Source organism: Lepisosteus platostomus, chromosome 23 (assembly GCF_059453375.1).
Source record: "Lepisosteus platostomus isolate fLepPlt1 chromosome 23, fLepPlt1.hap1, whole genome shotgun sequence".
In the NCBI taxonomy this organism is placed as follows: Eukaryota; Metazoa; Chordata; class Actinopteri; order Semionotiformes; family Lepisosteidae; genus Lepisosteus; species Lepisosteus platostomus.
Window position 1 is genome coordinate 6,768,522 of NC_142633.1, and position 12,333 is coordinate 6,780,854.

A 12,333-nucleotide genomic window follows, 5' to 3' on the forward strand; every position below is an offset into this window, starting at 1 on the left:
GAGCTTACGTTTACTGAAAAAGACATTTCACCGCGGTCCAGTATTTCTGTACGCTAAGCAAAGGTTTGCGCTGCAGCTGTTAGCAATTAATGTAACTGAAGTTGAACAAAGAATTCATTTTTCTGCTCAAGCCTTGAGCAATGAGCCCGTCTCGTGGCCGTCATTGGTATGGCAGGCACCTGAACTAAAGCCATTTCCACGAAACAGCTTTCCCTTTACTTGCATATCGTATGTGTATTAAAAAACGCTTTTTAGCGCACTTTCATGCAGCCCCAGCTTTCTTTCCATTAAATCGGCAAGGGTGGGAGTTTCCTAACCCTCGTGCCCCGGCTACATCCTCTGGTTTTGTACAGTCTGGTCTCCTAATTTTCTCCCTCATCTCACCTGCTGAGGCAAATCTCTCTCCTCTACCTGATCTGCTGGGCCGTGAGGCTACTGGCACCGAGCCGTGTAATGAATTGGCTCCACTCCTGCACTATACAAATGCAAGCAATTGATTTTTATTTGAAGTGGTCATGGGCCTTTTCTGTCACAAAGCTTAGATGCGTGCCATATGCTAGCTTTGACCCTCCTTATAGTAACAGCTGAGAAAAGCAACAGAAATCTGTGTTGAAAATTACAAGCTCTTAAAAATCAACAAAAGACTGCCACTGATTATGACGCAATGTGCAATGCGATCTAAAACTCAAACTTGTCAAATATTAGCTGTAATTTTCTATTTTGAATGTACATCATGTGGCCACCTTGAAGATTTCAGTAGACTTCCAAGAGAAATCAAAAGAAGAAACTGGATATTTCTTTACACAGTATGTGTGTTGTTAATGCATTACCAGTTCAGTATTCGGTTGTGTGCAAATTGAGTAATTCTTTATTTGCCTTCAAACTGTTATTTTCTTAACAACTTAATTTTCCAATAAGACATCTTTAAAAGGGATTCTCAAATCTGAGTACAAAATCAGAATTTGCTCAATTCCTGAAGCATAAATGCTGTGCATCCACAATACATTTCCCCCGTGAAGATCAGTGCTTAGAGTACAGAGCGTGCAACCACCAGACCCTTCCCCAAATTGTTTTTTCCTGTAGTTTTCTGCTGCACCTAAAAGTCTTCAATGCATCTTTGCGGCAGCATTTTTGCAAGAAAATTGATTAGGAAATGAACTTCAAAGAAATATGGAGTATGGCAAACACATGACGCTGCTGTGAAGTGGTGAGTAACAGAGCCGAGACACTGCATCTTTCCAGCTGTCTCCAAACAGTATCGTGTCATCGGGGCTCACACATTTTCACAGCAAGAAAACAGAAATAAAAACCAGCCGGATCAAACTGAGCCATTAAACTTCCACAGCACCTACTCCCACATGGAGGAATTCCGGAATGGGAATGTTGTTGCTGAAGGCAGGCGTTTAAGAGAAAGATACTGGCAAGATCCCCTCTGCAAACTGCGGTGTCCTCAGGTATGGTCTAGTGTTAGTAAGGTGAACTTGGAACCCACACCCACCCAGTGCTCGCGATGCGCTCTGTAGTGTTCCTGCAGACACCACCAGCTAGTTTGTGCAGTAAACAGGCCAGGCAAGACAGCTCCTTCACCCTGTTTTCTACAAGAGCAAAAAAAGGGATGTCTCTCGACTGGCTTGGCTTAGACATCAGCACAGTGTTTGCTTTCTCACTGCTCTTGTTTTCGAGTGTGTGAGGAAGGAGTGAATCACGTGCAAGGTTTGAACAGTGGAGACAAAGAACACAGAGGAAGTGGTTGCATTGCTCCTGTGTGAAACCCATTCGTTGTAACATGTGGATCTGCATTTAAACAAGAAAATTGCCCAGCAATTGCATTGCCCAGCAATTTAAATACAGCTCATAACATAAGCCTTTATGACAGCCTCTTCAACAAATCCAAAGACCTTTTTCCGAGATACAGGAAGTCTATACAATCTCCTTCACTGTTCCAGTGGAAACATACCGTACAAATCAAGTTTCTGCAACATTTTCAAAAACTGTCCTATAAGATAAAAGATAAACGGTCAGATTGAAACACTAAGTGTTTTATTTTTCTAAATTGACAATGTAATCCTTATAGAGGAAATTAGGATTTTTCAAAACTGGTCCAGAGGGTTTACCAGTAATTGTGTCCTACAGGGGGATTAGCCTCAGAGGTGCACCTGTGAGAAAAAAAAAATATAGTCATTACTACAGCCTCAGAATCAGTTCAGTCTACTGAAGTGTGTAGAAAAATGTTAAAAATGTATTCAGGCAGATTGCTGATGGCCTTCGTCGTTCCATTCTGAGATATTTTATCTACATTCAACTGCTTTACAAAGCGAGATCACAGTAGGACACTATAGGCACTTATCATATAGTTCAGCTCCACACCACAAACACGTTTTAGATAAATTAATCTTTCCCTTTGTGCCACATGGAGGAACCAGAAAGAGCTTTTGTTTCATGCTAGTAGGGTGCAAAATACATCTTAGTGCACATCCTTTCTGAAGCATAAAGTTTTTCCTGCCTTTGAATTTACGATCTCTTCAGTGGTGATGATTGTGGTTTGTTATGTACCAGCAATATACACTCTGTCTACCCCCTTTTAAGCAACAGTTGTGAGAAATGTAGTCTGGGAAGTAATAGGTAATTTCCATATCAGTGCTCAATCTAGTTTCCAAAGCACAAAGTAGACTAGAGAGCATGACTCCCTATCCTGGATGGGACACCAGTCCAACACAGGGATAAACCCCCACTTACTGTATACAGCTGGGGTAGACTGGAGCAACTGGGATAAACTATTTCACTCGAGGTACAACAGCAGTGTCTCTGCAGCAGTGTCTCAGACCCACTAGTTATGAGACCAAAGACTTACCCACTGAGATATACTGGTTTCTAATATCTGGTATAAAATTTGCAGCACAGCTGAGAGAAACTTTACAGTCTCCACAAACAGGCCTGGAGCAATGAGAAACACACACCGACTGCAGCCGAGACAGGAGAAGTCTGCTTTTATAGGCAGTATTGACCACACTATCTGAGCTTTCTCTGTCTTCAGCTATTGTCTTCTGCTATTGAGGAGAAATAGGACAAATACTGTACCAACAACTGCTACAGGAACGAGCAAGGTGGAATCTTTTTAATGCGGAATGGTCTTTTTTATCTCACACTGGACAGCTTCACTCTGACTGCTGCTCACCCGGCGAACTGGGATTCCTGCCGCCATTTGCCGTTCCCCGAAATCCCGTTCGTTAAGAGAGAGCAACTTTTCGGGGGGTCAGCAAAGGATCCCCGTAAAAACGTCTGTCACCCATCGATGCTTAAAAGCCTGATCAAATAAGCACACTATTAATGTTGCTACCAACATGCATCAGGGAGTTGAGTGCAAGGAAAAAAACCCACTGATGTCGCATTTTATACTACCCGTTTCTAATAAAAAAAATAATAATATTGTTTAAATATATCTGGGATGGTAAATCATTTTTTATCTGGCACCCTTTCATCCCCATATGATCCCAAAGCAATTTAGGCACAGGACCCATAAGTCTTATGAGTAACTGCTTCAGCAGGGTTAACTATGTGTAGGTGACATTGTAGAAACACATTGGACTTCAGTCAGGGCACTGGAGTTAACATCACTCATCTTGCAAACACTGCCAGGGGATCTTTAATGACCTAGTGGTCAGCTTTAACACATCATCCGAAGGACAGCAGCTCTTACAGCAAGCGCAGTGTCCCTGGTCACCATGCTGGGGCACTGATTTGGAAACTCTGGCCCAGTGGAAGAGCACCTCCTACTGGTCCACTAGCACCGCACAGCCGAATTCACTTCATTTTGCACCAACACCCCGATGTCTCATTAAACTCTGTCTCCCAAAACGAATTTAACCCCTCGATCTCCGCAAACCGTTTCTCTAGTTGAAGTCAAAGCACTTGTGGTTTAGGCTCAGAGAGAAGCTCTGTCTTACTGGATATACAAGCACAGTTGCTGTCAGATATCTACTGATCGGTTAATGTGATCGAAGTTTAATCTGTACATTTTAGTTTGGTTACTTTATAATATTAATAAACCACCCATCAATGATTTGAAGACAACTTTAAAAAGAACACTTTCGAGTGGTGTTTTTGTGGAGACTCTAACATTTCTCTTGACGGTACTGGAACTTTTAAAAACAAAAGCTGTAGAGGCAAATAAGATCAACGCGTCTCACGGAAGGGCAAATTATAAAACAAGAAGTTTTTTAAGTAAACCGGAGTAAATTTTTAAAAAGGAATAGATCGCCGACAGAAAATAAAATGGCTTTGATGGAGTTTCTTTATACGGCTCTAAGCCCTACTGCTCCGTGGTCTTTAAAAAAGACGAAAGGTTTTCGCCTCTTGATTTAAGTAATTAAGTCAGTATTTGGCTGCCGTTTTTATTGTGTGCACTTGATTTACGCGTGTCTTCTGTGCACGACAACTGTGTTTAATACTGTATATCGGCTGCCCCGAGTCCGAGGCCACTGCGTACCTGACTGCCGCTTTAGAATTATGTTTTAGTCAAGAATTACTCTTCCTATTTAAAGGAAGCTGCCGCGACATCCTGGGTATATATACCCGATGTGTGGGATACTTTTCAAGTGTTCAGCTAGCGCTTTCTCGATCTGTAAACGCATCTCGGAGCTGGCGAGCCCGTTGAATTACCCCGCCGCGGCGGTGTGCAGCGAGCTGCCTGCCTCTCTCCTCGGACGGACTTAGCAGCAGCTACACAGGCGCTTGGCTTTCGCATCTATCCGCCATTTTCCGCTGATTGGGAGCAGGTAGACCAAGACAGACCGCACGACGCCGCTCAAAATACAACAGGTAAGTCCGAGAAACGCGGTGGGATGAGTGCAGGAATCACCTTTAGGTGGCTGGCGCCCGTCTGAGCCACACCGGTGCGTTCTTGGTGCCAAGAATCGCGTCCGCACACTGGCCCGGCCCGGCCAGGGTAGTGACAATAGAAAATGTATTTATTCCCTCCGCTTTCTAGTTGTGTGCTGCATGAAACAAGAGAAGTTGGTGGGGGGACAAACGCCCAAAGTGCGTGAACTGTCTTAAAGTTGAAACTTTTTTGCCTTTCGCTCCTTAATGGTGTCAACTTTTCCTCTTCGGGGCTGTGTGTCTGATTCATCTTAACTGTAGGTACTGTCACCTGCCTGCCCGCACGCTTTTACAATCTGATAATAGGAACAATATGCCATCAATAAAAAAAAGATAGCTAATTGATTTATTTATTTTTTTAAATGTGTGCATTTGTTTTCAGAGCGAGAATCAGGAAGAGTGGTATATGTTACTTGCTGACATTGTGTAAAACGGCTCATCAGAAGCATTTTCGCTTTTGAAGCCCATTGTACTTCAGCTTACAGAAATTGTTCAATCGCTGCGGAAAGTTGCGGGGTTCGGGAAAACTTAAGCGCTGCGGTGCTGTTCTCAGGAGTGCAGCAGCTATCGCCTCTTTGTCCACTTGCTGTACAGTTACGCGACAAAGAAGGTTTTTTACATCGAAAGACGCTTTAAAACGACATTTTCGCGTCTGCGGTGCACAATAAAACGGCCTCGCCGGGGCTGTATTACCCCCCGACGAAACGGCTTTTGCTCATTTTCCACGTTTTTTTTTTAAAAAACCCCCACAAGAACAAAGGTTGTTGAATGTCTCTGTGCTAATGGAAAGTTCTCGATCACGCATAAGGTTGAGACGCGACGGGGGGTCGGAACGGCGCAGTTTCCCCAATTCGTTTGTGTCAGGAAGTTAAAGAGTAGGTGCTTTGAAAGGGGTAGCAGTTCTTTTTTTTTTTTTGGAGGTGTGTGTTTGGTGGTGGTGGGTGCTTAAAAATCTCAAGCGGTTGTTGAAGTTGCCGTGAGATGAACTCGAGGTGCCCGGAGCCGTGGCTCCGCCGCGGGAGGAGGCTGAGCGCTCCGCGGTGCGCAGCGGCAGCGCTGACAAAGGGGCGAGCCGGTGCCAGATGCGAGATGCTCGCCCCGGTCTGCCCCGGGCGGCGTGGGGGGCTCTCCGGACCCCACCGGCAGCGGACACTTCCCCGTCTTCACGCTGACCCCCCGCTTCGGCGAGGGTGAGTTGTCGTAAGAGTGGAACCGGCCGTGCCGTGATCTTCTCGTTTCTATTCTTCTGGGAGGAGAAAGAAAGACCGGGCGATTTGGCTCAGGATCTTTTTTGGGGGGGAAATTCCGAGTGTGGCATCGGGTTTTTGTTTGTGTGGATAAAGAGGAGAGGGTTTGAAAAGGGAGACGCGCCTTGTGGACATGGGAGAACGTTTAAATAAATCCCCGGTCCCCGTTGTAAACCAAATTAAGCTGCGTTTTCCTCTCTAAAACCGCGTCAAACTGCTTCAGTCGCTGGAAACACGCCCACTCCCGCTTTTAGAAATTGCTCACAAAGGTAGCTGTAAGGTGTATTTTTTTTTGTGTGTGTAGCCTGATTGAATGTTATGAAAAATTGTTGGACAATTGTTTTTAGTATTCTTGAAGATGTGTTGCAGATGAGCAAGAGGTAAACAAACGTTTCTAAAAGGTGAATTCGTTGATAAGCAAAGAGTATTGTTTGTATCTGTATCTTCATATTGCAGGTGTTGATCAGAATCGAATTGTACGCCTTTGCTTACAGGGCTCTTTCATACCAGTAAAGGCTTTTTACATATAACACATTTCAAACAGGTCTGTTATGAAAAAGAGTACATGTAACTCCTGTGCTGGCATCTCAGCATTGGCTTCCTGTGAGATATTGAATTGATTTTAAAATCCTGTTGCTTTCATTTAAATACTTCATGTAGAACCACTAGAGCAATTAAAAGAGTTGTTGTTTCACTGTCACCCTTGTTGTGCTTTGAAAGGAACTGAGCATGGTTTGTGCTGTGTCCCCGGGGAATAGAGCAGGGGTCCCCAATTCTGGTCCTTGATGGCTGGCATGTGTGCAGAGTTTCAGCACACCTGAGCGGAATCAGCGCTTAACTCTCCAGCAGTTATTTTGATATGTAGGCTAAAGTCATATTTTATATTTTAACCGATTGTCACATGATATTTTACAGCTGTATTTGTTTATACATTTTAACATGTCAGTTTGGCCTTTTTTTTTTTCATCAGTTTATTTTGTCCTAGGAATATTTTTACTTCCATGAGTGTGTGGACTTGAAGCATTGGGCGTGACAGGAGTGATAGAGAAAATGTTTGTACAGCGTACTGTACTGGTGTTGCCATCTTGCCCTGCTGCGTGTTGGTGTAGTCCAGCACACAAGGCACGATGAGAGAATGAGAGACTGCTCTCTTGGTAGAGGCAGGCTTTCTCAGCATGAGAAGAGCTTATTGGCAGAGTAAGAAGAGGATAATCACATTGGCCCCCGCTGACAAAGGACTGGAATTGTACGCCTTTGCTTACAGAGCCTTTCATACCAGTAAAGGCTTTTTACATATTTCATATTTCAAACAGGTCTGAAATGAAAAAGAGTACATGTAACTCCTGTGCTGGCATCTCAGCATTGGCTTCCGGTGAGATATTGAATTGATTTTAAAGCCACGTTGTGGGAATTGTGGAACTGTCACAATCGTCTCTGGCTCTGAACATTTATCCATGAACCCACATGTATCGGCCAAGTTGCCTTAAAAAGAAGGGTGTTGGCAGGTTAGGTTTGATGTAGATGTTGGAAACAGCCTAAAGTAATGTAGTGTATTGTTCTGTAATAAAGTCTGCCAAGGACCTTTTGACTTGGGATAGGAGAGTCATGTAGCTAACTTCACCAAGTGGCATCCTGTTAAAAAACAAAGTGATGGATTTTGGGAGCTTCAAGGAGCAGGGACTCGCAGTATCCAGAGCCCAAGGGCGTTAAAATTCACACCCTTAAACAGAGCAGAGCAGTATTTCCACACCTCCCCTGCGTCCTGTGTTGTAACTTACCTGCCTCCCATACCTTCCAGATGCTGTGTGAAGTAGAAAGACTTGGCTAGCCGACACTACTGTGTCAGTGTTCAGTCTGGCTGGTTTCTGGAGTGTACTGCGTTCATATTCTCTCCCTGCACATTTTAACTTGGCAAGCAGGGTGCTGCATACCCCATGCCTGAGCAGGTGGGTAGCATTGAATATGATGCCCATAGTGTTGCTGTTGAGATCTGTTGAACTGGTACACTGGTTGGACAGTACCTGTAGCACTGCTGCTCAGTGTTGCTTTAGGAGGGGGAAGACTGTGGAGCTCTGGAAACCCTAAGATAGACTCCAGTGATCAAGGGGGACCTTCAAAGGGGGTTCTTCAAAGTGAGGCTGTAATCACACGTTTACTTTCATGCTTGAGCGAAGCAGCTAATGCAGGGCTGGTCTGGGTGGGGGTTGCTGTGGTTTCATAAGTCAGTTTACGATCAGTCTGATTGGCTGACACCTCAAGATGAACATCATACTACTAACGTCTAACAAGCCTTGTGTTGCTCCTAACCGTTCTGCCCCGGAGGCGTACAGATTTGCTAAAATGTTTTGTGGCAGACAAATTTAACAAAAAAGGTTTGATGAACAGGGCGGAAGGGCAGCACAGAACTGAAGGGATGTCTGTGTGGAGTTTGCATGTTCTCCCTGTGTTCACATGGATTTCCCCCCTGGTGTTCTGGTTACTTCCCACAGTCCAGAGACACTGTACTGGTAGGATAATTGTACCCCACCCTGTGCACGTTGCTTGCTGGGACAGGCTCCAGCTCCCTCATGCCCCTGAATTGGATGAAGTGGTTAGAAAGTGGGTGGATGGTTTGATGAACTGGTAGAGATCTCCCAAACAAAGTGAGGTCTATAGGTTTCAACAGGTTTATAGGTTTAAGGTTTTAAGAACCTGAGAATGTTGGAAGTAAGAGAAAGTTATTACACCCCTTGTGCTTGGATACTTGCTAAGTAGCTTATTGATCTGAGAGTCTCATCCCTTGAACAGAATCAGCTTCAGCAACGTGACAGCTTGTTACAGACACCCGCCTCTCTTTGTGAAAAGACGGATCTCCTGTTCTCATCCCTAAATGCACTTAATAATAATAATAATTGCTTACACTTATATAGCGCTTTTCTGGACACTCCACTCAAAGCGCTTTTACAGGTAATGGGGTCTCCCCTCCACCACCACCAATGTGCAGCATCCACCTGGATGATGCGACGGCAGCCATAGTGCGCTAGAACGCTCACCACACATCAGCTATCAGTGGGGAGGAGAGCAGAGAGTAATGAAGCCAATTCATAGATGGGGATTATTAGGAGGCCATGATTGGTTAAGGCCAATGGGAAATTTGTAATTTGCCTTCCTTGTAATTTCCAGTTGTCCCCTTCTGGTCTGGTTTCATGGAGTAGGTTCCAGTCACACCCAGATGACCAGATGGTGCCATGGGGAAAAAACAGCAGTCGTGTTGCACAGCACCCTGGTCCGCGAAAGTCGGAATAGATGCCTGATTGAATTGCATCTGTTCATTTCCAGTAGTAGTGCATGCTGTGTCACAACGGGCCCCTTTTCTTGTGCTAGTTCCAGGATGAACTGCTGTGGCCCCGCAGTCTCCGTGCCCCGAGACACCCAGTCAGGGGCCCAGATTTGCGCTATAGAGGAAGACGGAGAGAGAGCAGTGGAGAAGGAGCTCCAGTCTTGTGTTATTGCGACGCGCCTGTGGCTGTGCCACAGATGGAGGGCAGCCTGCAGCATGACCTCTGGGCTCTGCCAGTCTGCTAGCCTGGCAGGCTGAGCGCTGCCATGCAAAGCCACACTAGTGCACTCTGGGGCGTCTTCAATCAATCAATCAATCAATCAAGGTTTATTAATCGATTGATTGCTTGCCCTGATCCTCTGTGAAGGGGGGCTACCGCTGTGAAGCTGGGTGGGATTACTCAGCTGGTGCTTTGGCTGTGGGCACATTTGTTTCAACTCGTGCTTACGATGCAGGTAGGCAGCTGGAACAAGCGAAACCACGCTTTTGTTTTCTCTCTCTTTCCTTCCTCCTGCGCGGACCAGCTGGCAGCGCGGAGAGCTGCAGGGGCCCTCCTCTCAGGCCCCCTGGCGCCCCCCCGCGGTGTGGAGCTGTTCTGTGAAGAGCCCTCCCGGATCTCTGCTCCGATACTTCGATCCAGCGAGATCCTGTATGATCAAACGCATCACACCTTAGTTTTCCGAAATGGCAGCATTGTCCTCCAAACCCACTCTTTGAATTCGAATTCACTCTTTGAATTGCTAGTCCAAGAAATAATTACACATCCACCCCCCCCCCATTCTTTCATTTCCTAACTCCTTTCTCCAGTTCAGGGACACAGGCAGGCCCAGCGCCTATCCCAAAGGATGGGACACCAGTCCCTCACTGGGCTGATTTCCCAAAAAAACAATTAATCAACAAGAATGTCTTCTGACTGTGGGAGAACACGGAAGCACCTGGAGGAAAAACAAAGAAACTGGGGAAGAACATGCAAATTGCACGCAGATAGCACCCCAAGAATTGAACTCAGGGCTGCAGTGCTGCGAGACACCAATGCTAACCACTGCATCACTGTGCACCCCTAAATAATAATAATAATGATAATCATAAGAGCTAAAGAGCATCGGCACGAGCTCTGTTGCAGACTTGGCCAATTTCCTTGTGGTCAGCTGTATGGCTTCGGGCTTTCGGCCGAACTCCAGAACGCCGGAGGGCTTGTCTGAGCTCTCAGCAGGCCAGCAGGTCTGTTTGGCCAGGGCTGAAAGCAGGTTTTCTAAATGTGGGCACCGGCCAAGCCTGCAAAGTGTTCAGTGTTCTGGGGGAGTCTCTTGTTGGAGAGAAAAAAATCTTAAGGTTTTTTTTAAAACAAAATCGGTTGTTTGCATTTTTATTATATTATCCGTGGCATTTTGCAAACAGATAAATGGAGGTATATGTTGCTTGTGCTTTGGACCTGACCAGGTTCTTTCGCCCAAGAGCTGAGTGGTACCTCAGCCCTTGTGAAACTGTAAGAGTCAGTTTACAAAGCCAAGACGCCATGTGACCTCTTACTGTATGTCAAGGACAAGGTGAAATAGACTGTGCTGTGTTTATGCTAATCTGTGATAATGAAGGCACATAACTAAGTGATGCACAACGATAGCTGGCTTGATTCAAACATGAGAGAAAGGTGTAGGAGACTGAAGGTGATTTTTGAGGGGAGTCCCCTGATAATCCCCTTTTAAAGCCAGAGGTTGTAAAATTCTACTGTATTCATCCTGTGGTTTTTGTACAATGCTATGTGATAAAAAAATATTTTCGTGCATGTCTTGTGGATATTGAGGGTATTTAAGTTGCTAGTTCTAGAGCAGATAGGAGGTGAATACAGCAAGGTGTTGGTTTGACTCAAAGTGAAAGCAGGATGTTTGAGTGTTGTGAAAGGAGTATGCAAGACATCATCTCTCCCTGTTCTGTTGCACGCTTCCTGATTCCGAGCTCTGAGACCTTTGCAGGGATGATTGGTGGCTAACGATGATTGTGAAGCAGTAAGCAGTAGAACTGCTGCCCAGCAGCTTTATCCATTTCTGGTTTTGCAAAGACAGTTGAGTTAATTGGGTAAAAGCGTATTTTTGTGAAACAGGAAATAGGAAACCTATGACATTGTAGTATATGGAGAGAGCATCAGGGCCATCAAAACTTGTGCGTGGTTGGCTTTTAGGTTCTTCTTGGAGTTGGCGTCGAAGTATTGTCTGTTAGCGCAATGGTTTGATAACGCGAAATCTGTTTCCTGTGAAAATGTCGACGGGTTTGATAGCTAATCTCTGCCACTTAGCCTGCTCAGCGGTTATTGCCTCATCAGCAGAAAATCACTTTGGTTTGCCAGTGACGGTAGTCTAAAATAATGTGGGGTTACCGATATCCATAGGATCCTGTTAGCTCAACCAGCTGTGTCACACGGAGGGGTGGAGACTGTATTTGGGGCAGCCGCTAGGCTCGCCTGTGTAGCACACCGCAACTTCCCAGGGGGTTTCTGGGATTGTTCTCTCGCCTGCTTCCTCGGGTCGAAATGTATTTTTTTGCCACTGTATTTCGAAGTTCTTTAACCTGGGCGTGGCCTGCACTGTTACTGCACAGCTCTTGGGTTCTGGGTTAGATTTCACCCTGGGAAGCCTTCTGTGTGGAGTTTGCATGTTCTCCCTGTGTCCGTATGGTTTTCTTGCAGGTGGTCCTGTGTCTGCCTTGAAGTGCTGTACTCGCTGATGATGTTGGCTACTTTTCTGTAGATGGGGTTCTGCTTGTAACCAGTGCATTGCATTGACTGTATCTCTGGTACTTTCAAAACATCAAGTGACACATACTGTGTGAAGTATATCTGAAACTGGACTAAGAAACAGACCCCACTGCCTAGCTTTCCTGGGCAGGTGTCTTGCT

General features: G+C 45.4%; 1 protein-coding gene across 2 annotated transcripts in view; it reads left to right on the plus strand.

The window, feature by feature from the left end:
* Positions 1–4,519: 4,519 nt before the first annotated feature.
* The window catches only part of prdm2b (PR domain containing 2, with ZNF domain b), a 57,689-nt gene continuing 49,875 nt past the window's right edge, over positions 4,520–12,333 (plus strand). Inside the window, exon 1 of one of the 2 annotated variants that reach the window (XM_088616840.1) lies at positions 4,520–4,818. The gene's annotated coding sequence lies outside the window, so the exon portion shown is untranslated. Of the gene's footprint in view, positions 4,819–5,854; positions 6,069–12,333 lie in introns of those variants that run through there. The other variant, XM_088616841.1, reaches the window with a different exon arrangement.